This window comes from Sylvia atricapilla, chromosome 19 (assembly GCF_009819655.1).
Source record: "Sylvia atricapilla isolate bSylAtr1 chromosome 19, bSylAtr1.pri, whole genome shotgun sequence".
Classification (NCBI taxonomy): Eukaryota; Metazoa; Chordata; class Aves; order Passeriformes; family Sylviidae; genus Sylvia; species Sylvia atricapilla.
Window position 1 is genome coordinate 2,438,567 of NC_089158.1, and position 23,311 is coordinate 2,461,877.

Sequence of the window (23,311 nt, forward strand, 5' to 3'; positions counted from 1 at the left end):
TCCCAGCAGCACCTCCTTGTCACAGCCTTTGTCTGTGTCACTGCTGGGACAGCAGCAGAGGAAGTTTTATCTACATTTTGCTGTGCAACTGCATCCCACAGACGTGTTGGGGTGTGTGAACAGGACTCTTTTGAGCAGAGATCACAAGGCCAAAGATCCCTGTTATTCCAGGACAGGGCTCACCTGGGAGATTCTGTGAAGGAGTTGATGCTACAGAGCTCAAGAAATCACTGTCAGTTTAGAGGGCTTCCAGGTTGCTGCAATTTTTTCCACAGGAAAAATTTTTAGAAAATTTCTGCTACTCTGTTATTTATATTCTAGGGATAAAAAGGGATGAGTTTTACAAGCTGTTCAGAGCTTTAAAAAGATCCATATTTATTAGCAGTCCCCAATTCAGCTGTCATGTTCCTTTCTTTGGTGCTTAAAGTGAGTTTGGGAGTTCTCAATAACTCGAGGGAAATCACCCCAGCCAGGCAGGAATGCTCATGAGAAGAGGAAAATCCCTAGAAGTGAGACAGGACTCTGCACAGTGCAGAGCTGTCCTGCCTGCTCTGACAGAGCTTAAGGTGCAGTCTGGGCCCCTGGCAAAAGGAGAAAGCACTGCCTAGAAGTCACTCCCAAAAATATTTTACTTGCTGGGAGTCTCTGGTATTTGGCAAGTACCTTTAGCTTTTATTTTCTCTTTTTATTTGAAAGAGCCAGACACTTCTGAGGAGCCTTTGGGGATGTCTGTACTGCAGGTCAGTGCTGGGAGAGAAGCTGAACCTTGGCTCAAGTGCAGACAAATAAATTCCCCAGTTCTGGGGTGCCTAAAAAGGGCTTTGAATACTCCTGGGGTTCTGAAACACACTTGTGATGTGAGGCAAATGTTACTAAATAGTCTGTACTGTTAATAAATAGTAAATATAAATATAAATACTTGTTAAATTTTTGTTAAATCAAATAGGTATTTGATTTTCTGTGCCTTCACACCTGTTCAATTCCAGACTAAAACCAGTTGGCATCAGCTGCTCTCACAATTTTTAATTTGCATTTTTCCTGGACATCAAACCATGTTACATCTTTCAAAGGGAGTAAAGAGGCTGCAGCTGACTGGAAGATCAGCTGTGTGACCATGGTGGTTTATGAACACCTTTACAAGCTTTTCTAACCTTTTCCCTCGATCCCAAATTCAGGTTGAGTGAGGAGATAAATGGCTGAGGGGACAGAAGGTACCAAGGACCTGCTCCTCTACCTCTCATTTCCACTGCAGGCAGGATCAACCAGAGGGGTTGGACAGCACAAAGAGTGTAAAATGAACAGGGAAGGATTTTCTCTGACCAGATTTTGGCAGCAGTCTGGTGACAGCTGCCCATCCTGGACAGGTTTGTCCAGGGCAGGAGAGGGATTGCTGGGAGAGCCATTGGTCCTGGGGGTGACAGAGATGTTGAGTCCATTTCTAAACCTCCTTCCTCCTTGATCTTGCTAGTTTGTATGCAGGCCTTTGCTCCTGGAAAACATTATTTCTGTGGATAATGATGCCAGGATCTGGTGAGGGACACTTGAGGCCTATGATATGATATTCTGGATTATCCAGCTCTGGGAAGTCATATGAAGAGCCCAGTGGTTTCTAACATGGTGGTGTGCCCTCAGACTTGCAGGACCTTGGGGGTGTCACCTCCTATCGTTTGCCCACCCTGTCTGCGGGATGGATATCTTCGGTTTTCCCCACCAAGACCTGACTCCAGGATGGATCTGTGATCAGGAGCTTTCATCTCTGGAAAAATAAGTCATTGTCGTGTTTATGTAATCTTCAAAACCTCCGGTGCAATTAGCATTTAGCAAGGACAAGAAACCCTTCAAATTATGCTCAGCCAGTCTCTGAGGAGAGCTGGGGGTCCTGCTGTGCCCAGCCTGCCTTCCAAGCCAAGCTGACAGGGGGCATTTGCAGAAAGCTTTGTAGAACGGGCCAGATTGTTGACATTTCTCCAAACAGCCCTATTAACCTGTGCAGGAATTTGAGATCCCCACACCCCCAGCCCTCAGGGTCTCTGAGCCACGTTCCCAATGATGGCATTATTCCTATTCCTGAGGTGAAAAAAACCACCCCAGCAACGAATTCTGTCTGGCCTGTGTTTCCTCCTCCTGTACAGGAGCTGCACTTCTGCGTTTCTGATGTCAGATCTGACCATAATCAGAAAGTTTCTGTCTCCAGGTGGAATTCAGTCTATTGACACAGTTGGCTTTTTGCAGCACAGTGAAACATTAACCACTTCCTCTCCTCCTCCCAAACTCTTGTCCTGTCATTTAGGGGCAAAACTCATTTACACCAATCAAAACCTGAGTAATGACATGTTTTCTCAGCGAGGCTATTTTTGACTTATGCTCCCCTAAGAGCAGAATTTGCTCCTCAGTGCTCTCCTTCCTCTCAGCCTCTTCCTGCCCAGTTAAAACATTGGGATTATTGTAGCTCCCACATTAAATCCCAGCAACCTGGAGGTCAGGGAGTCCTAGGCCGTCGTGGTAAATATATCAGCTCACCCTGAAATAGATCTGCCTTTCATCAGATTCTTCTTTAATGAGGTAAGAGATTTAATTTCACAGTTAAAAAGCAAAATGAAATAAAGGACATGTGATACATGAGCAACTCCATTAGACCCCGCAAGGAAATGGGAATTGCCAGACCAGGTCTAGACAGCAGCACAGGCAGCGTCTCTGAAATGGTTAATTATGGAACAAAGAGCTCACTTTGAGTGCTGCCTTGAGAGGAATCCCTCAGTCCAGGGCCTGCAGAGAAAATTCCTGTTGCAGTAAGTGCATCCCATTCATTCTCCCCTTGGCAAAGTGCAGCTCAACAGAACCAAGGTGAAAGGACTGGAACCAGAAAGGGAAAGTTGAGTTGGATTTTTCTGGGCATTTCTTTGCTGTTGTGCTTTCTTTTATTTTTTTATACACAGTACATAAAGTATTAATTCTCTGGATTGCTTTCAGAAGAGAAATCCTGAAAGGCTCCTGTTGTTCCTCAGTATTGCTCTTACATTGACTGCATCCTTTTCAGCCAGCTTCTGGACAGGACATGAGTTAAGCTGCAAAACCCAGAACATTCTGTATGTTCCCTGCTCTCATTACTGGGCTGTTTGCTTTTGTCTGTCAGTCGATGTAAAGAATGTAAAATCATTTTTTCCTCTTTTACTGTGGGTTATTTTATTCATCTGTACCACAGCACTGGAACAGGCACAGGTGCCAAGAGTCACGTCCAAGATTTTATTTTAACAACTTCCTCAAGTGTCCATTAGCCTGCAGATGCAAATTGCTTCACCAAGGCACTACTTGTTACTTTTTCTGTACTTATTAAATCTCATTTCTGGAGCTGAGACCCCCTGAATCCAAGTTTCTGCTGTCTGAGCCAGCTGCTGAAAGGAGTAAATTCTATTATTTTGTCCTTCCTCAACTGTAATGTCTTTAAACAAAACTGAGAGCCCTAGGGAAAAACAAAAGTCATATTTTTCCCAATTCCTTGTCTGGCTGCCCCCTGAGGAGCTCCTTACCTGGATGTTTTTCAGTGTTGCAGAACTGTGACATCTCCACTAAACAGGACATGGGCTTGCTTATACCTGCTCTCACTCCTGACTCATTAAAAACCTCTATTAAACCTGCTAATTGGAAGTGTTGGAGTGAGCAATGTTGCACTCACACTGCTGTGCCAGAGGCACAGGGCATGCTGCAAGGGTTAACCTGCCCCTGGCAGAATTCCCTGCCCCGAGGTCAGGAGCAGGGATGGGATGGGATGGGATGGGATGGGATGGGATGGGATGGGATGGGATGGGATGGGATGGGATGGGATGGGATGGGATGGGATGGGATGGGATGGGATGGGATGGGATGAGGAACAGGTCATATAAAGATCCCTTCAGGCTCCTGGGGGACCCTCTCTGTGGGAATCCTCAGCTGAGGGAAGAGCAGGGCTGAGCAGGTCCTGTGGGCACTTGGTTGGCCTGAGCATCCTCTGCTCCAGAGGGAAACGTGTTCATTGTGGCTGCTCCCAAGGGTCTGGGATGCTCCAGCTCACTTCCTTATAATCTCCAGATCCCAGAGGTGGGCTCTAAAGAGGAGGACAGTGCATTTCCTTGGAAAAGGAAACCCCCAGCCCCATTTGGCAGCTCTTTGAGCACACAGTATCTTTGTAATTGCCAAATGTTTTTCCTCCTTGCCTTGGGATGGGCAGGCAGGAGAACACCTGCGGAAAACTGGGAACAAGTATTTGTTTGCAGGTAACTGAGACAGGCAGCAGCTCTCCTGCAGAGTCCACACATATCCAACAACACAGCCAGCCAGCCGGGGTTGGGATGAAACTTTCACACCTGTTTCTCCAAATTCAATCATAATAAAACAAAAAAATTCCATGTGAGCTCAAAGAAGGCAACATTCCAGTAACGCTTCGCTTTTACTGACTGAAATTTCCCGTAAGATGGGCCTCTGGCTATAGTGTGGAAAATGTGTCCTCACTCTCTTCCCCCAGCCCTGGGCAGACCTACAGACACTCTGCTGGGCTTTTGTCCCTGCCAGGGCTGCCCTGGGCTTGGGGATGGCTGGTCCCTGGAGTCTCTGGTGCCACCAGTGTCCCCAGGAGCACTGTGAGTGGAGACTCTGTGTTTCTAAACCCTGGGTCACTGCGTTACACAGCAAATTGGGAACAGACTCTGTTCATGTAGAGAGAAGGGGGGGAGAAATGAAAATAAAATAAAATCCAGAAGTCACAATACGATCAGAGAGATGTGTGTGAAGTCCCCAAGTGCTCCTGAACCTTGGCCAAAAGCCAGTTTGAAATCCCAGACTCCTGATGTGCCGAATTCCAAGTTTCCCACCCCATTCCTCCTTTTTTTTTTTTTTTTTTTTTTTTTTTTTTTGTAGTTTATTTTCATTTAGCAACACATAGTGAGATACAAACTTTGCTGTTGCCACGCTGAGGCTGTGGAAAACTACAGTAGGAGGCCCTGGGCTGAATTTGGCTATAATTGACTGGAATTCATGACATGAGAGTATCTTTTGTTGGCTTTACAGAATGGAATCACTTCCTAACAGTAATGAGCAATCTTGGACAGGATCATTTTGGGATAGTAAAGCTCTGGCTGTGACACCAGAGCTTCTAAAACTCCTTGCACAACGGGCTTTGTAAAAAGCTTTTAGGAGAGAAATAAAATATTTGGAATTTGATACCTGTGGGGGTTCTGACTTCTCTCTGTTCTCCAGACATCAGTTTGAGCCTGGTGGGAGGCACTGTCTTTGCCAGAATAAATGCAGTTTAAAACAACAGCAGCACGAAAAACCCTCATATGCAGATATTTGTCCTAAAAAACTATTTTAGATGAAAGCACTTAACTGTGCTCTCACAAATCAGGGCTGTTCTGGAGAGGAAAAATTAAATTAGAGATCTTATTTACAGCAGCAGGAACTGGGCTTAGTTTTTTTGGGCGGGTGGGGTTTTATTTGGCTTTGTTTTCTTGGTTTTTTGGGGGGGTTTTGGGGGGTTTTTGTTTGTTTGGGGGTTTTGGGGGGGTTTGGGGTGGGTTTGTTTTTGAGGGGTTTTTTGGTGGGTTTTTTTGGGGGGTTTTTTTTGTTGTTTGTTTTTTTTTTTTTGTTTTTTTGTTTTGTTTGGTTTTTTTTTTTTTTTTGTTAGATCCACGTTTTAGTTACATGCTTACCATTTGATTAGGACAAAAAAACCTCCTTGATTTTACCCCTATATGACAAGACTTTTCTGCTCTGTCTTGGCCATTTTGGAAGCAAAAGTTATTGTTAAATTATTGACACTGATGTGCAACATCAGCAGGGAAATTACAAAAAGGAAATGTCAGTTCTTTTGTGACAGAACTGGTGCATTCAGTTAACTCTAATGCTGTAAATGAAGTTTAGGAGGAGTATTTGTACAATACTATCACAGCACTGGCACTCAGACAAATGGGGATAAAAGGATTATATTCAGAATCACAGCAGTTTACATGATGTCTATTGTTGCACTGTCATAAAATCAACCTTGTTTTAATGTGCAATGATTTGGATTGTTCTCTCCTGAAGGTTTGCTTTGTGTGCTGGCTCTGAAACAAAGATAAACTGAAATGTGGGCTGGGAAAGGTGGTGACGAGCAAGAGAGAACATTTAAACTAAATTTGTGCTTGTGTGTTGATGTTGAGAGAGCCTCAAATTTGTGAGGAGGTCACAGGATGCTGCTGGGGTCTGGAGAATGCAGGGAAGGCAGTTGGTGTAGGGAGAAGTCAAGCCTTATGCTGCTTTACTCTGGTGTATATTTTTCTTTTCCTGTGCTATTTGATGGGCTCTGCTCTCAGTTTAAGCTGGATGTGAAGAACAAAGGGATTATTCTGGGCTTGGTTACAGACTTACATGTTTTTGCTCAATTCATGACAAATTCATGACAAATTCTCTGTCTCGTTATTCTTTTATTCCTTCCCCTTCCCAGTTCTTGCCCGGTCTGGATTTCCAAAGGCCCAGGAGTGACGTGAGCAGTGAGCTCACACATCTGAAGAAGTCTGGGATTCCAGCTGTGTTTAATAAAATCTGAGTTAGCTATAGAGAATGTAAGTAAGCTAAATCCCATCTGCTTTGAGGTTTCCCTTTGGTCCCTGAAGAAGCCAAGAGCAGGATATGAGCAGAGGTGTCCGGGCTCCTTCCGGAATGCTGGGAAACAGGCGAGGAGGAAAGGGCTCCCTCTGCTCCTCTGCTTTGGTGATGGGACTCTGCAGAGGGCAGAGCCAGCTCCAGCTCCCCTCACTGCCAGGGGAACGGGCTCAGAGCTCTGGGAACACACAGCACCTCCTCTCCCCTTGCTGATCCACAGAAATCCCAGATAAATGGGGCAGCAGCGGGCTCTGGGCTGTGCTCCCCTCCCTTCAGCCCTGCAGATCAGCAGCTGCTCAATCCCCACATTTCTGAGGGCTCCTGTCAGGGAGGGGGATAACCATGAGCTGCCTCTTGCCAGTGCTGAACAGTTTGGATGTGATATTCCAGATGGGAAGGGAGAAATTCAGGTAAAAAACAGAGGAGAGAGGGAGAAACTACTTTGAACTTTCCACTCAAAATCAAGATTAAGCTGGGAAATCCAGTGGAAATTCCCACAAATCTGCTTTTCCTTGACCATGTTTTTTGTCGTATTATCACTCAGTCAGGAAATAATCAGGAAAATTTAGCCATAAAAGCCTCCTTGTTAGTAATTAAGGAAGCCCAAATTCTGTTTTAATTACATGCATCTATTGTTCCAACAAGCTCCCTGCCCCTGGCATACTGCTCTTGGACATGAGGTTCTGCGTCCAGAGTTTAGTTCTTCCTTGGAAAAGTAGAGATCAGCTCTAGGTTTCACACAGAACTCTTGTGCCACTGCTGTGCTCACTCAGCTCTGCTCTGCCATTCCTGGGACCCCTTCAGCTCCCGCTGCCCGCAGAGCTGGAGAATTGCAGAGCAAATGCTCAGTTCTCCATCAGCCACATTCCTGAGCTCCCCTGATGTCTTCATCTGCTGGATGGTGAGCTTAAAGATCCTTTTTTTCCCCTGATCTGTGACCATGATTTAAGGCTTTAAAACAATTTTTGATTATGTTTTGAAGACTAGAGACTTCAATGTCTAAGGGCAACACAAACAGGTTTTTTAGTTATTTGGGGATTTTTCTTGTCTTCTCAACCACACCTAGATATTTTCAGCACTAGCAGACAGCTTCCTCCTGGGGGAGATTGGTTACTATAAGGACAGACAGAGAGACAGGTCCCTTCTGCTCTCATTGGAGTGAATTGAATAAAAATTGGAGTGAATTGAATAAAAACCATGAGATCCCAGATGGGTTGAGTCGGGAGGGACCAGGCTGGATGGAGCCCTGCTCTGGTGGAATGAAATGAGCTTTAATGTCCCTCCCAAGCCAACCCACTCCGGGGTTCTGTGGATTTCCATCACATTTTCTATCAAATGGATGTTCAGGTGTGCTCATGTCTGTGTAATTATCCACTCTTTGGTCTTCACAAGTAGCAGGAATCCTCTTCCCTGTGGGGCACAAGCTGGTTCTCATCTTATTGGAACAAGTCTCTTCTGGAATGGATAAGAGCTACGGGGTTTTTTGCCTCATTGTTTTCCTTACTTAAGCTCCAGTAGGGAAACTGTGCCTGCAAGACATTTAGGGATATATTTAATATGATTAGCTGCAATCTTGACACCAACAATCTTAAAAACATGATTGCAGCAAAGTGCATGTAAGTATTTTGGGATGTGGAGAAGCACTTGAACATTTTTATAAACCCAAGCACTTAGAGGGTACAAATTGCTGTGGCACAGGAGAAAACCTTTTCAGCAGCTGAGCTGTTTTCCTTGTGCCATTTCTGGATTAAACACTCAGGAGTGATGCTAACGAGCTGATAAAGCTTTACACCAACCCACAGAGTTTCACTTGTTCCCCCAGTCCTCAGGGATTTGATGTTCTCTTCCTTGTCAGTTTTCATACCTTGGTGCATAGCCAAAGCCATATTCTGTCTCATAAACTTCTAATAAATCTACTGCAAAGCTGATAAAAGGCAAAGAAGTCCCTGTGTCTCACTGAGTCTGACACCAGCAGTTTGCATGGAAAATATTTATATACTGGCATAGTCGTCACTGTCTATTTATTTTTTTTAATTTTGATTTTTCTCGAGGGAGTTTTGCACAGAGATTTTCTTTGTAAATGTTTGTGCTATCACTAACAACACTTTTTTTTTTTTTTTTTTTTTTTTTAATGTCTGGTGATTATCAGTGTTCTGATGCCTCTCTTGATGGCATCAAATGACTTTTTATGGATCAGGGCAAGAGAGGATCAAGGTCAGCTGGCAGCCAGGTCCCACTCTCAGGGATCCTTTGGGATACTGCTGTGATCAGAGAGCTGGAAATCATTTCATTCAACACCAATATTTGCTCAATTCCTGCTTGCTTGTCGTTAAACTTGTGGCCTTCCCAGGTGGGCAGACACAGGCAGGACATTCTCAGCTCTTTGGAGAGGGGCATTTGTCACAACCCTTGGGGGATCTGCTCCCCAACAGCTGCTTCCTATTTCTTCATTTTCCCTTGGGAAATACCCTGACACAAGCAATAAATACAAATAATAGAGGAAATTTCCTTCTGCTTTTTGGAGAACATCCCTTGAAAACTCCAAAATTGTTGAGTATCTTTTTCTTTGTGGGTTTGTTTTTGTTTTGTTTTAGTGTTTGATGTGATATTTAATATATCAGTGAACACTATGAGGCCTTGCCTTTACAGTTTTTTACGTCTGCAGCAGTTTTAAACTCACATCTTCAGTCTCTGCATTTTAGTGGGCTCAGACTTCCCCAGGGTTAAGAATGAGCTTCTGCATTCTCTGATCCCAAACCTGTGGCCACCTCCTAACACGGGTTGCAATTGTCAGGATCAATCCCTCTCCAAATTAATGTTGTCCTCAGCATGGGAGCCTGACCACTACTCATAGTATTTGGGAAAGCTTTATTAATATATAATTATATAAAGTATAATTGTATAAATTTGTAAATGAGGGTTTTCACTGGAGAAGTGGCCAAAACTCTGCAGTGTTTAGAAGCCCTTCTGAGTCATCTCATCAGGGAAGGGGGAATATTGGTGTAGAAATTACGTAAATTATTGTAAATACGTATTTAAAGCAATAATTGGGAAGTTTTCTGGGGGAGTAACTTGAAGTGTCTTGTTTAATAGCGCTGAGTGGTTGCAAGGAAATGGTCCCATAAAAATCACTTTGTTTGCAAATAATTGTCAAAGATGAAGCAGCAAATGGTTTTCTGCAAATTCCTGGGAAATCAACAGCAAAGAAGCAGATAAGGTGGTAATCAAGAGCCCGAGTTTTAGCAGGATTGCTGGAATATTGCTCAATATGAACCACAATTACCTGAGCTGTATTTGGCTACAGCCGTAGAGGAATGAAGGCAATGCAGGTGGAAAGACAAAAGTATTTTGATCTTGGTTCTGTGCCAGGGAAATCTTGTGAATATGGTCTGGAAAGACAGAAAATTTAGGGAAAGGATACTCAGTGAAAAAGGATCAAAGAAATTGACCTAAAATTATAAGAATGGGAAAGGATCTCAAAGTCTCCTTAAGGATCAGCCCTGTGATATCAGAGTCTGTCTTTAAATCTTGAGTTTTCCTCTCGCAGTTAAAGGAGTTGTTCTGAGCAGGATGATTTCCTTGGCACTGCTCTCAGGCTTGGCTGTGCTCTGTCCTGCCCTGTGCTCACATTCCTGAGGCTGCCAGAGCTCCAGGAGCCTTTGGACAGGGGTGCCCAGGGGATTGTTGGGGTGTCTGTGCAGGGACAGGGGCTGCACCTGGACAATCTGTGTGGGTCACTTCCCACTCAGAATATTCTGTGATTGTCTGGTTCCATTACAACATGAGTTTTCTCTGATAAATATATTTTCTTCCATCCACATGCAATGAAGGCTCCTAAAATCGTTCAAATCTTGTTATTTATGTTTCAGATGTTGTATTCCAGTGGCTCACTGCATTCCCATCCGTGTGCTCCTGAAATTGGCTGCACTCTGTACATGGCAAAAGATTCTCATGCTCCTCTAAGGGTGCTGTTAATTCACGTTGAGGTCAGCTTTCACTGTCAAATATGCTGCTACAAAGCAGATTATTCCTAGGGCTGGGTGAACCAGCACAGGTATTACATTGGAAATAAATCTAATTACCTGTGTTGTAACAATTCTGTCCCAAGGTAATAATGAGGAGGCTTTTTACGTTTCACTAATATTTCCCCAACAATTACTTGGTCTCTTTTAGGCTTTCATAAATATCAATCTGTTCCTCGATTTGTTTATAATTTATGACTTTCCACAGATCTTTGAATTTCATCCCTAACACTGACTTGCAAGCACATAAACCCACAGCGACAAACTCCAGCATATTCAGCACAGTGTTAATTTAATTCCTTCCTGTTCCTTTCATTAAAAAAAAAAAAAACAATCAATTTCTATCCACATTCATCTGATGAAAGAGGGCACCGCAGGGCACAGAATCCAGTGCTGGTCCTGCTCGTTAGAGATCACAACCTGGAGCTAACTCTCTGATTAAAATACATTTCCCCTGTTCTTTCATGTTATCATTTGTTTCTGACTCAGTCAATGGTTCAGTGCTTGCCACAGACTGTGATTAAGGATGGGTGAGCCCAAAAAAGATGTAACAAGAACAAGCCTGAGCTCTTACCTGGAACTTATCTCCTGTGGCATTTTTATTTTTTTTTTTAAGTCAGGTAAGTGGGTGGTGAATTATTGCAGAAGAAATTAGTTTAACTTTTGATTCAGCAGCTGCTGGTGGAAAAAAAGGCCTTAGCAAATGCTCCCAAAATAAATCCCACAAGTTGCTTCCCAAAGTTTGGTGTTATCTTGTGGCGACTCGTGCATATGGACAGAGAAATAAAGTGTTTTGTAAATGTTTGTGAAAGAACTACTGAAATAAGAGACAGGGAATGGTTCATTGGATGGAGAACTGTCATTTCCTGAGTCTCATTCTGATTTTATTGGAAAAGCTGTATTACATCTCCCATGCAGGTTTTGGTCTTGAGTGCACACTTCATTGCATTATAAATCATCCTTAAATCACAGAGTATTCTGAGCTGGAGGGGACATGCAAGGATTGAGTCCAACTCCTAAGTGAAGGCTCAAACACCCTCAGGGTTATTTCACACCCTGAGCTGGGGCAGAGCTGGCCCAGGCTGGCTGCAGGACCAGCTGGAGAAGATTTTAGGAATTACACACAAAAATTGGAGACCTGCTCACCACTGCATTCAACAACCCCACTGCCTCTGAGGTTGGTGGAGATGCCCAGAACAAGATGTTCTTCTAAGAAATCAGAGCTCAAGGAGGGTCCAATGCCTTTAGCAGGAATTAAATAACATTTCTGACCCTCTTTCCAGTAAAGCTCATTTCATCTCTGAGAGCACGACTGTTATGAAATGCAGCATTTCACAAAATGAATGCAGAAATTGGAAATGGATGTTCATATTTGGAAAAGACTAAAATTTGCTCCATGTGCTGGGGAAGGGAGCTTGGGGTGAGCTCAGTGATCTCATCAGACATAGGAGCAGGCACACAGGGGGTCAATGTTACACAGGAAAGCCACAGAAAGAAGGTTTAATTAGTTCAGTGGGCAAAAGAGCTCTGTATATTGTGGTCTTCTAAAGTGGTCAGAATTTCAGGGTCAGGGATTCCCCCATCCTTTTCTAGATGTGTAGGATTGGTAGTGCTGTGGAGGAGCAGAAAGGAAAAAGCTTCTGAACCACACAACTATGGAATATCCTGAGCTGGAAGGGACTGAAGGGATCACCCAGCCCGTGTCCCTGCCCAGACCTCCCACCAATCCCACCCTGGGCATCCCTGGCAGCGCTGGCCAAAGGCTCCTGGAGCTCTGGCAGCCTCGGGGCCGTGCCCATTCCCTGGGGAGCCTGGGCAGTGCCAGCACCCTCTGGGGGAAGGACCTTTCCCTCATCTCCAGCCTGAGCCTGACACAGCTCCAGTTGTTCCCTCCCAAAGGGACGTTTCCTTGGAGCCAGCTGGGAGGAGATGTGTTCAGAGACGAATATGACCCAAAATTCCCAGACAACCCATTTTTACCCTTACGAGCATCTTTGCTCCTGAGGAGGATCCCAGAGGTTTGTGTTGTCGTTGAGATGTTTGGGTCAACCTTGCTTGCTAAACCATCCAACAGAAGAGTGGTTTCACCTTTTATCCTGGAAGGCAAATCTAAATGTTCGAGATTAATTTTCCTCTTTCCTCTTCTGCCACCACTTCCCAAAAATAGAACCCAAAGGAAAGAGAAACGCAGTGCACAGCGGGCTGGGGGACAGGTGGGGCGAGCCAGGATTTTGGGGTCAGGAGGAGGGAAATCGGTGCTAATTGAGAATCTTTTACCTGTGATCTTCTCTTTTCTGCCACAAGGCTCGGGTTCAAGGGTCCCCAGAGGCAGCGAAGAGCCCTGGGCAGGTGCCAGCTGGGCGCTCTGTGTGTCACTGAGAGCCCCGGCTCAGAGCAGCCCTGAGCCTCGCAGGAGCGCCCGGGTTATCTGTACACACAGCCAGCCACGTAATCTCCTCTTATCTCATCTGAGAGGAAAGGGAATCCCTCCTGTGTTGTCCTCTTCGGGCTTTTATCTCTCCTATTTTAGTTTGGAGGGGTTTTTGTGGTTTGTTCTTGTTTGGGTTTTTGGGTTTTTTGGTGGGTTTTTTGTTTGTTTGTTTTTTGGTTTTTGGTTTTTGGTTTTTTTTGGGGGGGGGGGTTGGGTTGTTTTTTGTTTTGTTTGTTTTGTTCTGTTTTGTTCTGTTTTATTTTTTTTTTATTTTGGTTTGGTTTTGTTTTTGTTTTTGTTTTAAATACTCAGGCTACGACTCTGCTCATTTTTCTCCTGGATTCCCCCCTCTTCTCCCTGCGGCTCTTCGAGCAGGAGGGCAAAAGGATGCAAAAGAGATCACAGGCTTGAACAGATGGGAACACGCCAGATCCTCTGTTTGCGTAAATCTGAATTTTGCCATTGATTCCAGTGGAGTGGGGTCTATTTACCCCGACATTAAACTCATCAATTTCTGTAGGAGTCCCAAGAATTTAAACCCTGCTTGTGACTCCCCTGACTTTCACGTAAGCTTGCTACTATTTCGCAAGGTTAAAATAACGGGGGTGAGGGGATTAAAACTCCTGATAATGCACTCCGCTGATGCTGTAGGGAAAATATTCCGCTTTCTGAGTCATTTGCCCTGAGCTGACTTTCTTTTTTGAATGGTTCAGGGGGTTTCCTTCTTTAGCCATAAATCGCATGCAAATTCCTTGGGGTGTGTGTGTGTGAGCCCGAGGATGACAGCACGAGTGTGCCAGCGTGTGTGTGCGCCTCAGAAGCCACGCCAGAGAGAGAGAGAGAGGCTGTTCCTTTAAAGCAAAACCGAAAAAAAAAATTGCCTTCAGGCGTCCTATTACAGTGGAACGAGCCAAGGATCGGGATTTGCAGCTCAGCTATATAAACCCGGCAGAATCTGGCTGCTGTGGCCAGTTTGCCTTGCTGTCAAAGCTCGCAGCCCTGCGCTCGCACACGGCTCCGGACAGCGAAAACTCCGCCGAGTTTTGACAGGACGGCAACAAAGTCAGGAGCGCCGGGCTGCCTTTGAACACCTATTTATTTCATGGAGGCTGCTCACAGCGGGATCTAAGCTCTGGCACAGTGTCTGAGGTAAGTCTGCTTCCTCCCTGAATTGAGGAGTCGGGAGCTGCTCTCGCACACAAGCCCGCGGTGCCCCCGGCATCCCTGGTGGCTGTGACCAGCAGGTGAAGGGGCAGGGATGCTGTCAGGAATGATTCTGGATTGGAGCATGCCTGCCTTACAGCCTGTCTGCACTGCTCCGTGTAATGGTGTCAGAAATGTCTCTTTGACATCCATCCCGCCCGATGAATGAATGGAGCAGCAGCCGGCTCTGGGTGCTCCACATCCACACGAGGCAGGGTAGGAAGGCAGATTTGGGATTTCCTCTTGGCTCCTGGAGTGCTGTAAAATGTTTTCCCCATCCTCACCTCGAGAACCAGGCTAAATCCATTGGCAGGTTTTAACCCTCCCAAGCAACTCTTCTGTGACCTGGTGGGAGCCCTGGCCCTTCCTGCTGGTCATTTGCTGTCCCCACACTTTTTTTTTTTTCTTTTTTTGCCTTTGTCACCTTCGCCCCGCCTCCACCAGGCTCCAGTTTCTTCTAAAAGTCCGGTAATATTAGCCTGCAGTGGGGAGCAAAGCACAAAGGGAGATTCAACTGGTATTTGATTACCAGTGCTTGGCTGGGTGGGTTCTGGGAGCAGGAGGTTGAAATTCTCCATCCTCATGGAAAAACAGAGGCAGCGACTCCGTGTCTCAGCTCCTTGCTCCCTGGTGCACTGAGATTTTCTGCATGACTGTGTCTGCACTTACCAGCGAGGCTCAAATTGGCTTAAAAAGGAGAGGCTGGCTGGGAGAAGGTGAACACACTTAGATTCATTTAGGAGCTCAACCCACTCACTCAAGACTTCGTGTTACATCACCTTCGCAGAGTTTTCCCTGACTGATTTTCTGTCTGGCTACTGGGACAGAGAGCTTTTGGCAGTTAATCTAAACTTCTGAAAAGTCTGTCTCATACTATGGAAAGGAATGTTCAGATTGAAGTGATGGGGATGTGTTGCATTACACAGTGGAGATCTAAATTTAAAAAGGGCAATAAAAATATTTATAGAAATCTTATTCATGAAAAAACAGAAAACAATGAGGTGGATGTGATTCTGTGGTCTGGGTAAAATCCTTGCTGTCCAGCTGTTTGGTTTGATTTTCTCTCTTGGTTTATTTTTTTAAGACCACATTAAATATTGGGAATTCATTTTACACACTTCCTGATGAATGTTACATGTGGGAGTTGTTTTATTGTGCTGGGTTTGTGTATTTGCCTTTTAAAGCTGTGAAATCGTGGAATGGTTTGGGTTGGATGGGACCTCGGAGATCATCCAGCTCCAGCCATGGCCAGGGACACCTTCCACTAGACCAGGGGTGCCAGAGTTTAAAAATGAGGTGGACAAGGGGGATTATGGACCATCCTTTGAATCCTAGGGAAACCTGCAGAAATGTGATGTCTTTTGGGTTGTTTCTCACTGGTCCAGGGAAAGCAGGGGCAAATTGAATCTGAAGAAGTTTGACCAGAGCAAAGTGTTTAGCCAAGAGAAGATAACTGGTCTGCCTGCAGCTCAGACAAATTCCCCTGGCAGGGAATTAGGGAAGCAGCTGGGAGCGCTGTCAGGGTGCTCCCAGTGCAGGAGCTGCCCCGTGCTCAGCAGGACGTGCACCTGAACGGAGCAGAGGAGTGGGACAGGAGTGACAAGGGCTGTGCCTCCCATCACTGACCCAGCCACAGCCACACTCCCAAATACCAGACTCACATTCACTTCCCATATTTTTTGCTCATTAATTTTGTCCTCTGGCTCCTTTCAGCCCAGAGAAATTTCTTTGCGAGTCCCAGCCCTTAATCCTCTCGCTACAGTTACTTTATCAGTGCTCCCAGAGCAGTGGAAGAGCCAAAGGATCTCCTGGAAAGTCCCCAGACCTCAGATGGGAATGTCAGGTCTCATCTGGAGAGAAAGCAGAAATTCTGCCAAAGAAACCCCTGCCAGGTACACGGTGGTCATGGGCACATGGAAAAGACAAACGACCAGACCCAAATCTCTTGTTGAAATAGTGATGCTTAATGAGGTTAGAACTTACTGGGAAGGTCCCTAAACACAGCCTAAAATGTGCTCCACAAATTCTGAGTAACTCTTAGCTGGAGACTCTTTGAAAGCCACCCTCTTTTATTATCCCAGCTCTTTAAAACTGGATCATTTCTCCTCAGTATTCACTCAAACTTAACTATCATGTTGCTATAACATCATTTCTGAAAATGTTTGACGTTCAGCTTATTTTTCATATTAGTGCTTTTTATGAAATATCTAAAAAAAGCCAAGGACTATTCATGAGTGAAGATGTTCTGCTTGCTATAAAGAGACTGTCAAAGTTTGTTCTTGAGCATTGTCTCACTTCTTGATAAGAAAATGAGATTAAATGGCAGGGTCTCTGCTTTTTTGGGACTTTCTCATCCTTTTCAAGAGTGAGGCAGAAGTAAAAAGCAGAATTGTCTGCGAAACAGTGATGCTGCTTTGGAGCCAGAGCTTTAACCCCTTCATCCCTCCTGGCAAAACCATTTGGAAAACCAGCTGGGCCAGTTCTGTTTTCCTGGTAGAACACCACGGTGCCTCTGCCCACCCAGCCTTGTAGGATGTGTCCTGAGGTTTAAGTGGTGCTGATGGCATTTGATTGTCCTGGGCTGGACAACGGGTGTCTGGTGGAAACGATGTAAGGGAGATAGGGTTTCCATCCAGTCCTGTGTCCCTTAGAGAGCCCTGGAGGAATATTACCTTTGGAACGGAGATTAATGCTTCGTTATCAGCTACACATTTACCTGTCCAACCTCTGTGCCATGGGAGTCCAGAGTGGTTAAATAATTACTCTCATTTGAAGCCTGTGACTTGATAAATTCCTCCTTGGCCTCGTGCCATCGCAGTCTGCTAAGCTGAAGGGCCACTGACAGTTTTAAGGTCTAGTGGCTCATAAAACTCCAGGCTTAGGAGTGGATGATTTACATCCCTGGAAAGCTCGAAATCTCAGCTTTCCAATAATAAAAGGGATTTGTTTTGAACTGTGTCAGTTTGAGATACAGGGCTTTGAGACTGGGATCTGATTTACCAATGTGTGCTTTCTCAGACTTAATTACTGGTGTGAGTTTAGCACATCCTGCTCAAAGACTGAGCTCTGATCTAACCCTGTGCTTATAAACGGCAGAAATCTGAAACTACTGTAAAATGTAATAGCTGCTCTTAGTGGTTTTGAGGAAGCTGCTGATGTCATATTGCAGAAGAAATTGTCGCTGAAGTGGGAAACTAGGGAAGACAGCAATTGAAGTGAAAGGAGTTAATATTTTGTCATCTAGCAGGCTCAGAAATCCTCAAAACTGCAAACAATTATAGGATTAGTAACTAATGAGTTCTGGACAGGAAACACCATAACCTGAGGTCAAGAGCTCAGAATAAGGGACATGTACAGATTGCTTATGAGTTTTTAAGAGGCAATACAGTTCATTAAACTGCTTGATATTGAAGAGAACTATTTGTCCGTGGCTTCGGTTGGTTGATGTTGTAATTATTGCTCCAGCACTTTAGGGCCTCACTGTATTAGATGGAGTGAGAGGTTTTAATAAACGATGTTCTTTGTCACAAAAGCCTGCAATTCCTTTTATTAATTATTCCCAAAAAGTTCTTTTTATAGTGCAGAGAAAAAAGAAATAGGAAGGCAGTTCTTTGAGGAAGGAGACTTCTGGGAAGCAGAGAAGTGAACAACCCCGAGGGACAACCTCAAGCCGTTGCCATTTCCACCGAGCTCAGGGATTCTGCGAGTGTGAAACCTCCCCTCTCTCAGCGCTCCCTGTCCACTCGTGTGTCTGACCCTCTGGCCAGCCAGAGCTGGACTTAAAAGCCTTCCACATGTGGGAAAAGTTAGAGACTGGGCTTTGTTCCAGCTACTGAAATCCCTCAGTGCATGATGTAACCCCACGGTGTGGAATGGGCAGACTGGGAGGAGCAGTCAGTGGGATCCTGCCTGACAAGAGGTGGCTCTGGAGCCTGCAGGAAGTGTCTGGCCATTGAAACAAGGAGTAGATGTAGATCTTTCTGCTAAAAGGGCAAAGTTTGAATAATTTAGTGTCACTTTTTAGCATTGTATGAAGGATAGATGTGCCCTCATTACTAGAGCTGTCCTTAATATAAGATTTTCCTGGATTTCTAAATGCATCATTTCTCTCTCCTACATGTGGCCTGTCCTGCTGCTGACCAAAAACACATCAAAAAACCTCCACCTATATCTTCAGAGAGTATATCCACATGTAGAATTTGAATAATACTTACTAATACAAATTATACCTCCCAACACACCCCTCCTGAACCAATGTGAGACTTCGCCGCTCAGGTTGGCGAGCCAACGGGAAATAACTCCCCGTTTATGTTCCTGCTTGGCTTATGCATGAGCCAATCACCCAAGACAAATCCATCCTGAGCTGATCCCGTCGCAAGAAATTTCCCCAAGCTCCCATCCTTAATTGTCTGCCGTTTCAATTAAACTGAGGTGGGATGGTGCCAAGTTTTTCAGCACTTCCAACGGGAGAGCCCCGGTGCCCAAATAGGCGGCGGCATTTTGTATTCTTTGGGGAGCGGAGGGCAACGTTGCCAAGTTTGCATTCAGTCATCCATCACATATTAGCCCACTGGAGGTCCATTCTTCCCGAGCAATGGGGGAGCTCTGCTTCCTACTTTGAAAGATTACTCAGACAGAAAGCCCTTTCCCCAAACCCAGCCCCGCACAGCCCAGAGAAAGGGAGCTTTTCTTCGGGCCATACAGGCGCTGCCTTTCCAAACTCCCCACAAAAATCATATTGTTTCATGCTCAAGAAAACATATTCTCCTCAGCAACTGAGGAGAAAGTGCAGGGTGGTAGGACAGAAACCTTAAATACAGATTTGGTTTTTTTTTTCCAAAAGTGCTAGCTTGAATCCTGGGGTCCACAAAGGTCTATTGTAGTGGCTGCCTCTTCCCATGGCAGGCTGGAGCACTGGCTGTGTGTGGAGAGATATTGGCCAGGAGCCTCCCAGGAGGCTGAAACTGAGAGCCTGGGGAAATTCCATCATGATGATTTGGGCTTTAACTGTGCCCAACATGCAGCAGGACTGTCTAAGCTCATAAGCCTAAAATTGCAAATGCTAATATTGTTATGGAATTAGGATATTTACCAAAATATTAATCTAAACAGTCTTGATTCTTCTTTAAATTTATCTTCTTTTCCACCGTTCTGGCAGCACAAAGCTAAAAGGGAACATAAATTTCTTCTTCAGCTTATACATGAAAATTAAACTGTGAGATCCTTTCCTTGTGTGCCCACAAGAACTGGCTAAAGAGTTATTTCCACCATTAATGAAAGGCTGGAAAAGGGCTAAAAAAAGCTTTATTTCCAAGACATGAGTTCACTTTCCATTGCCAAGAAATCAAAAGGCCTGGCAAGAGGCAGATTTTGTTGGTCAGTCTGGGGTTTATCTCGGGCACAGGAGGCAGGCCAGCAAGTGAGAGAGGCTGAGGACTCCAAGGACTCTGGGGACTGTGGTTTTGTGCCTCTTTGCCGTGATGAAAAGCCTTTATTTGGACAGGAAAGGGTCACTCTCAGTGTGTGCTGAGCACTTCAGCACCAACCCTCGGTGGTTATCTCCCTCCTCAGGATTGCATCTTGTCAGGGGCTGTTTGTTGGCCTCTCAAAAGGAGCTCAGTGGCCACTTTGCAGTGGCTCTTTGTCTCTCCTGGTTCCTTTGGAAGGCCAGCCTCTTTTGGATATGCTGAATCCTCCTAAATGGCCTCTCTGTGCTGTGGGACAAAGGTCTATGCCAAGAAAGATATAAAGGTAGCTTGTGATCTGCAGGCAGCCCATTCCTCTTGGCCAGAGCCTGTGTAAAGCATATTTTCCCTTTGCTTGTGGCTTGTACTTCCCTCCTGCACTGCTTGTACCACAGTAATTCAGGGCTGACTCCTGATGAATGCTGCACACTGTGGGCCACAAGGCACAGCAGAACGGGATACATATGAAGGGAAAGTTCTCAGATCATTTTTCTTATTGAAGGATTTTGGCCATGTAAACAGTTTCCAGGAAAAAAAAATAAACAAAACCAACAAACCTCTGGCATTTCCCATGGCGAGCCCTCCTTATGAATGTCCTATCTATTTTTGCAGTTTGGTGGCCAAGTGGAGTGTTTGGAGGAGGATATACCACCTACAAGCCAGGGAATTTATATTTCCACTGCCAAGTGTTAATTATGATGTCGACTTAGCCACTTTACAGGTTAGCAAGTCAATCACAGGGAGCCAGCACTCCAAGTGCTGCAGCTCCAGGCTTGATGGAAAGCCTGCAGCACCCAGACAGTGCTGTTCTCAAACACATCAGCATTAGTTGTGGCTTTATTTGTCATTCTCTGGCTGTTGCTTCATATATTTTATTTTTCTTAGGGAGAGCACAATGGGATTTGCCAGGGTTGCCATCAGAAACAAGGAAATTCAGTTTATTACCACCAGCCATGTGGCAGGGACACCTTTTTGGTTGTTCTGATCCTTGACTCTGAACAGTTTTAGAGATGGGGAATCCACAGCCTCTCTGTGTTAGATATGCCCTATATATCCTGTAATCCTATGTCCTAATATCCTAGTAATAAACTGAAAAAAAGGACTAGGGGGCTTAATTTAACTAAAAATTAAATTAATTTAACTGAAAACTGAGTCTGTGGTGTCCAGCTCCACGTGGGAGAGAGCTTTTCCTGCTGACAGGAGCAATATGGAATCCCCTTTGGCACGGGGTGTTGAGTGTCCATACAATACACATTGCCTTAATGATACCTTTTTGCACAGGATGCCTTGGGCTGCTCCAGTTTGGTCCGTGCTCATATAGGTCAGGAGTGCTCATGGAGCAGCACAGGGACAAAGCCAGGCTGCCAGAGGGGAAATTAGAACCCACGGAGCATTTTCCATGCCCAGAGTGGCCCTGCATTGCCTGCAGTGTCCCCTGTCTCCTCCAGGCTGCCCTGCTGAGGGGATGGGTTTCTCCTGGGCAGACTTGAGGGGCTGCCAGCCAAATTCTCATGTGACACAATGGCATTGATTTCACTGGGGATCTGGTGCTGGATAATTGAGCTGCATGTCCCTCCTTTCACCATCCCACGGCTCAAATTGCTGCCAGCCAAGGCTCCAGCATAGGCAGGGCTCAGGTCACCGTGGGTTAAGAGAACGAGGTCAGGGTGGTGATGGTGGAGGTCTCTCAAGCCTCCCATGAATGCGGCAGTGCCCAATTTGCTGACATTCGAGGCAACAGTGCAGATTTCTGCCCGAGTTCAGTCACTAATCACTGCTCAGGGCTGTGCTCATGGCTGTAATTTCCATTACATTACATAAGTGCCTCTGCTTTACATCAGAGCACTGCAAACATCCCCAGACTGGACTTTTCAGAAGCAGCCTCCTCTCTTTTTCCAAACGCCTTGCACTCAATTTGTCTCATATCTTGTGCCTCTCATTTGTACTTCACTTTGCCTTGCCAAGCCATGGCTGATTTCATTCCATCTTCTCCTCATTATGTGTTTTGCTCTGCTCTGAGTTTGCTACCCTTCCCTGGGCTGCCAAAGATGCAAATTCTTGATGCTACCACATGTGACAGAACTAGGCCAGGCAGATCTGCAACCCGGGGGCGATTACTGGAAGTCAGATTTCAAGGAACTCCTTCTGTGGTCTTGTGAGATAGAAAAATGTGAACATTCTTGTGTGTTTGAGGTGCTAGTACCAAGGACAGAGGAGCTCCAGCAGGGAGGAAAAGCTGCCCAGGGAAACTCATAATTGGTTTCAAAGCAAGGAACTGCCTGGCGAAGGGTTACCCATCTGTTTCCTCGGCTCCTTTTAAAACCGTGCCCGAAGTCTGCTAATGACAGGAGGCAAGGAATGATAATTCTGGTTCCCAGGAAAAGTGCAGGCTTTTATGGCTGAGTCCTGAGTCATTTGAATAAGTATATGGTTAAATCAAAGTAAAATTATAAGGCACATGCAAATATTCATAACGAATTCTGAAAGTATCCCGCTGCCCACTGACCAATATCATCTGCAGCAATCCCTACAATTAAATACTTTCCCTTATTCCAGACCAATATAAATGTAAATTGTTCGTGCTCTCGGTTACAGCAAAGCCATTAAAAGGGAAGAATTCCACTTCTCTTGCCTCTGTACGTGACATTCCTCCAGCTAAAATGATTTTAAATATGGAAAAGTGTGGGGCTGGGTGTGTGGAGCAGAATTTTGGCTCATCTCTTGCTCCTGACCTCCAGGAGAAATTTGAAAAACAGCTTCCTCAGAGGTGCTGTACAAAGCAGTGCTGTCTCAGTGCCTGTTCACTGTGTATTTGTTTAATGTGTCAGTAGTTTATGGTTCTTATAAATGAGCTTTATTTCTATGGCAGAGATTTCACCAATATTTTTGGTAAATGCATTAATTTGGCATCTGTTTTTTAATTAGCAGATCAGCTATTCCGTCGCCTATTGTTATTATATTTATCAAGAGTATTGATGCCTTATTTCCTACCTCTCATTATCAGTAAAAAAGGTGACGTTTGATACCTAAATCACGAAATTGTGAAACAAATGACTCTGGCCAAGTTCCCACCTCCAGGACTGGCTGCTGCTTTGTTCTCAGCAACTCCGGCTTGGCACGAAAGGAGTGGGAAGAAAATTCCGAAGTTCTTGAATTTCTGCTCTTCCCATCTCATCCCAAACCCACCTAAAACTTTGTGAAATGGGCTCTGGAAAATTTATGGGTGGTTTTGGAAGCACCAGCGTGGAGAAGGGGCTGGAAACGAAGGCGGGCTTTGTGTGTGGAAGGAACAGGAGTCGCTGTGTGATTCATGCGAGCGAGCACACGAACCTCACGGTCTGAAACTGCATCAGCAAAAGCCCTCAAAGTATTTCAAAGCGAAGCCTCCAGCGTCTACCCAGAAAATAATGAGCTCCTGACAAAGTGTAACTTGGCAGAGAAACTTTCCAAAGACAAGTTTAGAAAACCGTAGATCTTTTCCAGCTCCGCGTCTTTGCTGCGAGGGGGAAAAAGCCAAGAGCCCGAGCAAATGCTTTTGCTATTAGCAAAGGCTTTATTAAAAGGTGCAGGACGTACTT

The 23,311-nt window shown here is 45.1% G+C and overlaps 1 protein-coding gene across 1 annotated transcript in view; it reads left to right on the forward strand.

Annotated features, from left to right (window-relative positions):
* The first annotated feature begins 14,062 nt into the window (after positions 1-14,062).
* Positions 14,063-23,311, forward strand: part of TNC (tenascin C) — a 72,826-nt gene continuing 63,577 nt past the window's right edge. The window contains 1 exon segment of the mRNA XM_066332469.1: positions 14,063-14,214. The gene's annotated coding sequence lies outside the window, so the exon portion shown is untranslated.